Below are 8,619 nucleotides of genomic sequence, written 5' to 3' on the forward strand. Positions count from 1 at the left end.
GGGGCGGGCGGGAGGCGCGTCCGGAGGCTCCGCCCGGAGGGCGGGCGCGGGCACGGGGTGCGGGGCGAGGGGCTCCTGGCCCCGGGATTAGGGTGGAGGGCGCGGGCGCGGGGTTCCGGGCACTTGGTGTAGGGCGCCTAGCGCGGTGTGTGAGGTGTGGGATGTGAGGTGCGAGGTGCAGGGAGCTGGGCGCGGTGTGTGAGGCACAAAGTGTGGGGTGTGGACGCTGGACGCGGGAGCTGGAGCCACCGCCCCACCAACCTGCTCTGGGGTCTCCTGCCTTATTATGATGCCTATTTTACGGAGGAGAAACTGAGGCGGGGAGAGGGGAAGGGACTCAGCCAAAGTAAAGGCGACCTCAAATCCCGGACTGTTGGACTCTGGTCTGAGACCCTTTCTGCACCCCTGTCCCCGCTGCTCCCCAATGTTCCCTGAGCTGGGCGCTGCTGGGAGGGGGCAGGATGGCAGCCCTCTCTACCCACCACGGTGTCCACCCCAGGAGCCTGAGGTCCTTTGGGGGAGAATGAGGGCCTGGACACTGCGGGTCCTGGTGGGAGGATGGCGGTGCCCCTAAGAGGTGACCCTGAGGGACAAGTGAGGACTGACCCTCCCTGGGTCTCAGCCACCTCAGCCCAAACGAACACCACAAATGGCCCCCTCATGGCACCGATGTGCATAAGGTGCCGGCACCAAGCCAGGCAGGCAGACATTAATACCCCCCAACACCAGGGAAGGAAGGGGCAGGGGCTGGCCGGGGAGGGTTGGAAGCTGAGAAAGGATCCCCCAAAGGAAGGGTGGGCCCCCCACCTTAGCCTGTCTCTGCTCCCAGACCTTTGGAGGCCTGTTGGCCGTCTCCCCAACACCTTAACCCCTGAACACTCCACCAGGCACCCTGCTCACGCCATTTCCTCTGCCATCTAAGCCTCTGACCCGTCCCTCTTTCTTCCTGGCCCTGGAGACCCAGCTCCTTGGCCCCTCCTCCATGAAGGCCTCCAGGTCCTCCCAGGAGCCTCTGCAGCACCAGAGCATTTCCTGCGCTCCGGGCAGTGCCTGCCCAACACGACGATGGCCTGTCCCACCCCGAGGGCACCCCAGGCAGCGCCACCTCCTGTTCTCACCGTGCCCCTGGTGCCCAGCACAGAACCCGGCACAGTCAGGGCTCAGCTGGGTGTTTACCCAGACGCCCATCGCACAGCCTGTTCATCAGTGGAGCGCCTGCTCTGGACGGTCACTGGGCGGTCGGTCACTTTTGTTGCCGTTAGTTGCCATCAGGTCGGCCTCTGACTCGTGGTCACCCCATGCACAACGGAACACTGCCTGGTCCTGCGGCATCTCCATGATTGGTTGCAATAGGACCAGTGTGACCCATAGGGTTTTCATTGGCTGATTTTCAGAAGTAGACAGCCAGGCCTTTCTTCCTAGTGCATCTTAGTCTGGAAGCTCTGCTGAAACTGGTTCCGCATCACAGCAACACGCAGGGCGCACTGACAGACGGGGGTGTCTGCACATGTGCACCGGCCGGGGACTGAGGCCGGGTCTCCTGCGCGGAAGGTGAGAATTCTACCACAGAGCCCCACTGCCCCCGCAGGGGGACGTGTTCCAGGCCCCGAACCATATAATACCTGCGACAACCCTACAGGTGGGCGACAATGTCCCCATTTTACAGGTCAGAGCCCTGAAGCTCCCATCAGGCCTCCGGGAGATGCCCTGGCCTCGCTCCAATGCTGACTTGCCCAAGGACAAGAGGTGGGGGTGGGAAGGGGTGGAGTTGGGGTGAACCACAGGCTCACCCCTGCCCTGAGTGTAGAAGAGAGACAGGCATGCACCCACTAATTAAATTCCTTTGTTCTTTCACCCAAAATGCAGAGCCCCCACTTTGTCCCAGGTGCCAAATACAGCGACGAGCAAAGCGGGACCTGGTGGAGCTGATGGCAGGGGGGAAGGAGACATACACCAAACACACATGAACACAGAGTTCCACACGGCCATGCATGCCTGCGGGGGAGTGGGGGGCTGGGAGGCTCGTGGAAGCCTCTCCGAAGCTGCAAGGCAGAAGGGGGTCTAGCAGTCAGTCAGGCAAAGTGTGGAGGAATGGCCTGCCAGGCAGAGACCACAGACATGCAAAGGCCCTGCGGTGGGAAAGGGCAGCCAAGCAGGAAGGATGTGGCCGGTTAGCGGGGGTGGCTGGAGGAAACGCACCCATTCCAGGCAGAGGAAGCCCAGGGTCAGGACACTGTGTAGGGAAGGGTCTGAGGGTGGGGGCAGTGGCCTGGCTGCCGTTGCTGCTAGGGCGGTGGTAGAAGGAAGAGTTGGGGAGATGAGGCCAGAAAGGCAGGCCAGGGCCAAACCAGACGGGTCTGAGATGCTGGCTGACCCAGCTTCTTGGGGACGGAACCTGGGCAGCGGGCTGCCGTGACACAAATACCTCACGCGTGTGACTTTAAAGAACACAAATTTATTGTCTCTCAGTTCTGGAGGCTGGGAGTCCAAATCAGGGCATCGGCTCTAGGAGAAGGTCCTTCCTTGTCAGTAGCCCTGGTGTTCCGTGGCGTTCCGTGGCGTTCCGTGGCATTCCGGGGTGTTCCGTGGCGTTCCGTGGCATTCCGGGGTGTTCCGTGGCATTCCGGGGTGTTCCGTGGTTTGCAGACAGAGCTTCCTATGATCTTTTCCCCTGTGTGTGTCTCCGCGTCTGTGACACATCTGAGAAGGGATTAGGTTTAGGACCCCCCTACTCAGGCACGGCCTCGTTAATACAACAAAAGAAACCCTCTATTTCTAAAGGGTCGCACTCACAGGTACAGGGGTTAGGACTTCCACATAATTCTGGGGGACACAAATCATCAGTAACAGTGGCTATGGAAGGTTTGGTGGCAAGAGGGTGTGGGGGTCCATGCTGGTTGGGGAGGTCATTTGGGGGTGGTCCCAGGTGATTTGTCCATCACAGCAAGAGGGAGCCCCCACACCTGCCCGCCTTGTCCCAGAGGAGGATGAGCACCCCCATCTCGCAGAGTCCAGATGCAAACTCCCAAATGCCCACAAAGAATGGCCAGGTGGCTGCTTTTTCTGGGTCACCTCGAGCAAGGCGAGGCTGTGCCTTAGACTGGTCAAGGGCACCAATGGTCCGTCAAGAAGAGGCCACAGCCCAAGAGTCCTATGTGTGTCTGGGGACAGGCCACCGTGGCGGTGGGGGAGCTGCAGGCCCCCTGCGTCTTCACCAGTGCTTCAGTTCAAATCCCCAGCATCTGTGGCACACCCGGTTGGAGGGAAAACACATTTGGCACCAGCTTTTTTTCTGACGAAATTTGCTAATAGTAACCGAAGTAACAGAACTTGAAACCTAAAATAGCCCCTTCGAGCTGGGCATGTGGGGCTGTTCCTAGAAAGAACTGTGTCTGTGTGGTGGCCCGTCCCTGCCACGAGGTGCCACCACAGGGAAGTGAGGCGGCGCAGGAGCGGCCATGCTCTTCCCTGGACACAGAGGGTGTCTCCTAACTCAGCACCCGGGCCCCAGAGTGGACACTCGAAGCTTGCCTTCCTCACGCCCAGTGCAGCTCAGAAAACAGCAAGAAAAAACAAAAAGAGAAGAAGAAAAGAACTCAGCCCAGCCATGAGAGGGTGTGAGGGGACACGAGCCGAGTGCTGAGGTCTTCCCTGGCCGTGCACGTTGTAACAGACCACGGGCTCACCCTGGGCTCCCTCCTTGCCTACGCCCACATCAACTTCACCAGCAAAGCCCCTCAGCAATTCCTTCAACGTGCAGTCACGTCTAAGCGGTCTCCACCTCCACCACTGTCATCCAGGTCCAAACCCCCATCACCTCCCGCCAGGATGCTGCAAGAGCCCACCTGCCTCCTGCTTCCACCTGGCCTCCGACCGCAGCTGGGCGGTCAGAGCAGCTCTGCGAAAACACAGGTCCGATCACGCCATGCCTCTGCTCAAAATGCTGCTCTGCAACTGGACTAAACCAAAGCTAAGAAGTTTCCTGAATACAAACACTTTGAGGGAGAGAGTAGCAGGGGTGGGGTCTGGGGACCATGCTTTCAGGGGACATCTAGGTCAACTGGCAGAACAAAGCTTATTAAGAAAATGTTCTTCATCCTACTTCGGTGAGTGGCGTCTGGGGTCTTAAAAGCTTGCAAGGGGCCATCTAAGATGCATCAATTGGTCCCAACCACCTGGAGTAAAGGAGAATGAAGAACACCAAAGACACAAGGAAAGTAGTATCCCAAGAGACAGAAAGGGCCACATAAACTAGAGACTTCATCAGCCTGAGACCAGAATAACTAGATGGTGCCCGGCTACCACCAACGACCGCCCTGACAGGGAACACAACAGAGAGTTCCTGATGGAGCAGGAGAAAGGTGGGGTACAGAACTCAAATTCTAGTAAAAAGACCAGACTTAATGGTCTGACTGAGACTGGAGGAACCCCAGAAAGCATGGCCCCCGGACTCTCTGTCAGCCTGGAACTAAAACCATTCCAGAGGCCAACTCTTCAGACAGGGATTGGACTGGACTGTGGGACATAAAGTGACACTCGTAAGGAGTGTGCCTCTTAGCTCAAGTAGATACAAGAGATTAAATGGGCAGCTTCTGTCCAGAGGCGAGATGGGAAGGCAGAGACGGTCAGGAGCTGGTTGAATGGACACGGGTTACCAGGGGTGGAAAGGAGGAGTGTGCTGTCACAGTATGGGGTGAGCGATTAGGGTCACATAACAGTGTATGTATAAATTTTTGTATGGGAGACTAACTTGAAATGTAAACTTCATTTAAACCACAACAGTTAAAAAAACATAAAAATAAATAAATAAAATGGTGCTCTGGCCTCCACACACCCGGCGTCCACAGAGCCCACGTGACCTGCCCACGCCCCCCCCCCAACTCTGCCCTCATCTCCTCCTGCCCTCCCCCCTCCCCCGGCTCCCTCGCTCACCCACACTCTGGGGCCTCGACCACAGCAGGCACAGTCCTGCCGCAGGGCCTTGGCACCTGCCTTTCCCTCTGTCAGGAGAGCTTTCCCCAGCCGTCCACGTGGCTCCCCCCTCGCCTCCAGCTCAAACGTCACTTCTCAATGGGGCTTTCTCCAGTCACAGCTGTGCCTCACCCTTTCTCCCTGTCCCTCTTTCCGGCTTTGATTTCTCCTGGTTGTTGTTGTCAGGTGTCCCCAAGTCGGTGCCGACTCACAGTGACCCCGTGGACAACAGAGCAAAACACTGCCCGGTCCTGCGCCATCCTCACAATCCTTGTCATGCTTGAGCCCATTGTTGCAGCCACTGTGTCAAACCATCTCATGGAGGGTCCTCCTCTCTTTCGCTGACCCTCTATCTTACAAACATGATGTCCTCCAGGGACTGGTCCCAACCATCATCCAACAGAGTGTGTGTGTGTGCGTTTGGCTTACGCATCTTGCATGCTGTCTGCCTCCACCCACAGCACATCAGCCCATCAAGGCAGGGGTGTTTCTGGGGACCCCTGGTGCCCAGAACAGTGCATGGAATACAGTGAGTGCTCAGTAAATGCTTTCTTCTTCCCTACACGAGAAACCGAGGCTGGCAACTTGGAGACGCGGGGTGACTTGACCTAAAAGAAACAGACCACACGATTAGCCCAGAGGTTGCTGCCTTGGCCCTCCAGGACTTACCAGGATGACCAGGCCTTTGTACGGCTCATTCAGGAGAAGAATTGATGCATCCGAACTGTGGAGCCAACTCTGAAGCGGATTTGGAGCTGGATGGCGCCGTCGCGGTGGAGGTGGAGCACGCAGCCCCTAGAACATGGTGGTGATACAGCTGCTCGCGCGCTCACAGGTGGTGAACCGGGCGTTTTACCGGTGTGAGGAGCTGCATGGTGAGAGCAGCACGTCAGGCTTTGGGGAAAAGGTGTAAACAGTGACTGCAATCCAATGACATTCCAAAAAGTACAGCTGTCACTTCGGTGACTAAGGTGCATCTGACCCAAGCCATAGTCTTTTCCATCACCTCATATGCGTGCAAAAGCTAGACAATGAAAAAGGAAGACAGAATAAGAACTGCTGTGTTCGGACTGTGGTGTTGGTGAAGAACGCTGCCTATACCGTGGACTGCCAGAAGAACAAGCAAATCAGTCTTAGAAGAAATACAACCAGAATGCTCTTTAGCAGTGAGGATGCTGAAACTTTGTCTCGCTTGCTTTGGACACCTCATCAGAGAAGAACAATCCCTCGAAATGACATCATGGTTGGTGAAGTGGAGGGTCAGCAAAAACAAGGGAAACCCTCCGGGAGATGGGCTGAAACAGTAGCCCCAACAATGGACTCAGACATGCCGACAGTCATGGAGATGGCACGGGACTGGCCGCATGCCGTCAGCCGAGCACCAGCACCACCGAGAGGCCCAGACATGAGCTGTCCTCTGTAGCCAGGGCTGAGGGTGGCAGGCGCCACTTCAGAACAGTGGGAATAACATGGTGCAGAGAGGCCAGGCGGCTGCATGAACCACCAGGAGCAAAACCAGAAAAAAAACCAAACCCGTTGCCATCAAGTTGATTCTGACCCATAGCAACACTATAATACAGAATAGAACTGCCCTACAGGGTTTCCGAGGAGCAGCTGGTGGATTTGAACTGTCAACCTTTTGGTTAGCAGTCATAGCTCTTAACCACTAGCGCCACCAGGGCTTCCAGCAGGAGCAAGGTCAGTGTAGTTGTTGTTGGGAGCGCCAAAGCTGGGCTGGCAGCAAGGTCCACCACAAGCCGTGGATGGCCGCTAGGAAATGGCAGCCCCAGGGGACAATCAGACGGAGAGCCGCCATGATGACATTCCGCTGGCCCTCAGAAGAACCCACAAATGGTAACAGGGAGCCTGAGGGCAGCACCCCAGGGAGAAGTCAGGATCTCTGGTCTACTCTCCAGACCCGAGCCCACTGACTAGAGGAGGGAAAAGGCCTCTTTCCATCACACCGCCTATGGGAATGGTCCCCCCAGTCCTTCCCCGGTAACCAGCCACTGGGGAAAGTGGAATACTCACTTGTTTAAGGACTGTGGTTAAAACAGTAAACATTGATTATCATCCTGGTTTCCTTGGGTAAACAATTTGAGAGCGGCTCAGCTGAGTGTTTTTGGCTCGGGGTCTTTTACGAGGTTGCAGACAAGATGGCGGCCGGGTCTGCAGACACTGGTGGCTTGACTGGGGCTGGGAGACCTGCTTCCAAGGTGCTGGCTGTTGACGGGAGGCCTCAGCCCCTCCCCCCTCCACGTGGCCTCTCCACCAGCTGCTTGAGTGTCCATGACACGGCTGCTAATTTCCGCCAGACCGCGTGCCCCCACAGAGGACACAGCACCCCACTGAGCCAAGGAACCCACCTTGCAGCAAAGGAGGTCAACGGTGGGCACTCAGCCAGGGGTCCACTGGTCACGTTACATTCTGTACAGTCCAGGAGCTGCCCCCAATAAAGGAATGGAACAGCCAGTTGAAGGCTCAGCTGCAGTGGTGTGAAACTCGGCTCTGCCACTGACTAGCTGTGGGGCTTGAGGCAAGTATCTTCCCTGCTGCCATCTGTAAAATGGGGTAATAGTCCTCCCCACACAGAGCTACTGAGAAGACTGAATGAGTTTATATGGTGAAGGGCTCGGACGCTGCCTGGAAGTAAATGCTCAACAAATGTTAGCTATTGGCCGAAAGTTTGGAGGTTCAAACCCACCCAGAGGCGCCTTGGAAGACAGCCCCAGCGATCTGCTTCTGAAAGGTCACAGCCTCGAAAGCCCTATGGAGCAGTTCTACTCTGCACACGTGGGTCGCCATGAGTCAGGGTCGACTCAACGGCAGCTAACAAGGCAATCAGTTAACCTCTGTGGAAAAGTGACCAACCTGAACGTCAACTCTGACCCTCTGAGCACTGTCTAGGTCGGGGTCAGGGGTGGGGCCGTGGCTCTGACCCCTGGAGAACGCCACCTGGAGGCCATTTGGTTCTTGGCGGTAACCCTAAACCCACCAACCACTGCTCTCAGGGAAGGGCAGAGAGGGCGCCAGGCGACACTCTCCCCTCCACCTGTGTGGCCACACCACCCTGGGCAGGGCAGGCGGAAATGAGGGCTTTCCTCCCACCTGCATTCTCTCACTTCCCTCCCGTCTCCTCTCCAGCCATCTTATGGGTGCTGAGCTGAGCCTCAAAGGTCACGGACCCTGCCCAAGGTCACCACACAGACCCCAGATCTAATTCTGAAATCCCCAGTCAACCTGGGCTCCTCACAAGCTGTGCAGCTGGCAGAGCCAGTTTTTCCCTGAAAACGGAGCTAACAACCCCCATTACAAGCCCAGACAGGGGCACAATCCAGGGGATGGACGAGGGCTATCAGGCCGGCAGCCGACCTGAGCAGCGGGGAGCAGGTCTGAGGGCGGTGACGCGCAGGTAACACCCAGGGCCACGGCACGGGGCAGAGGAGCTCTCCTCCGGCTGGGGGAAATCTGGCACGCTTCCGGGGAGAGGCGACACCAGGGATTCGGCTCCACGGAGGGGCTGGCCCGCCCAGAAACCGGAGATGGGGGCGGAGCCAGCGCCCGCAGGCGCCTCCCCGGGGCACGGGCGCCCAGAGCCCCTCCCCGCTGACCCGGGGGCGGCGCCCTGTCCCGGCTTTGGCCCGGCCC

Source organism: Trichechus manatus, unplaced genomic scaffold (assembly GCF_000243295.1).
Source record: "Trichechus manatus latirostris isolate Lorelei unplaced genomic scaffold, TriManLat1.0 scaffold00111, whole genome shotgun sequence".
NCBI lineage: Eukaryota > Metazoa > Chordata > Mammalia > Sirenia > Trichechidae > Trichechus > Trichechus manatus.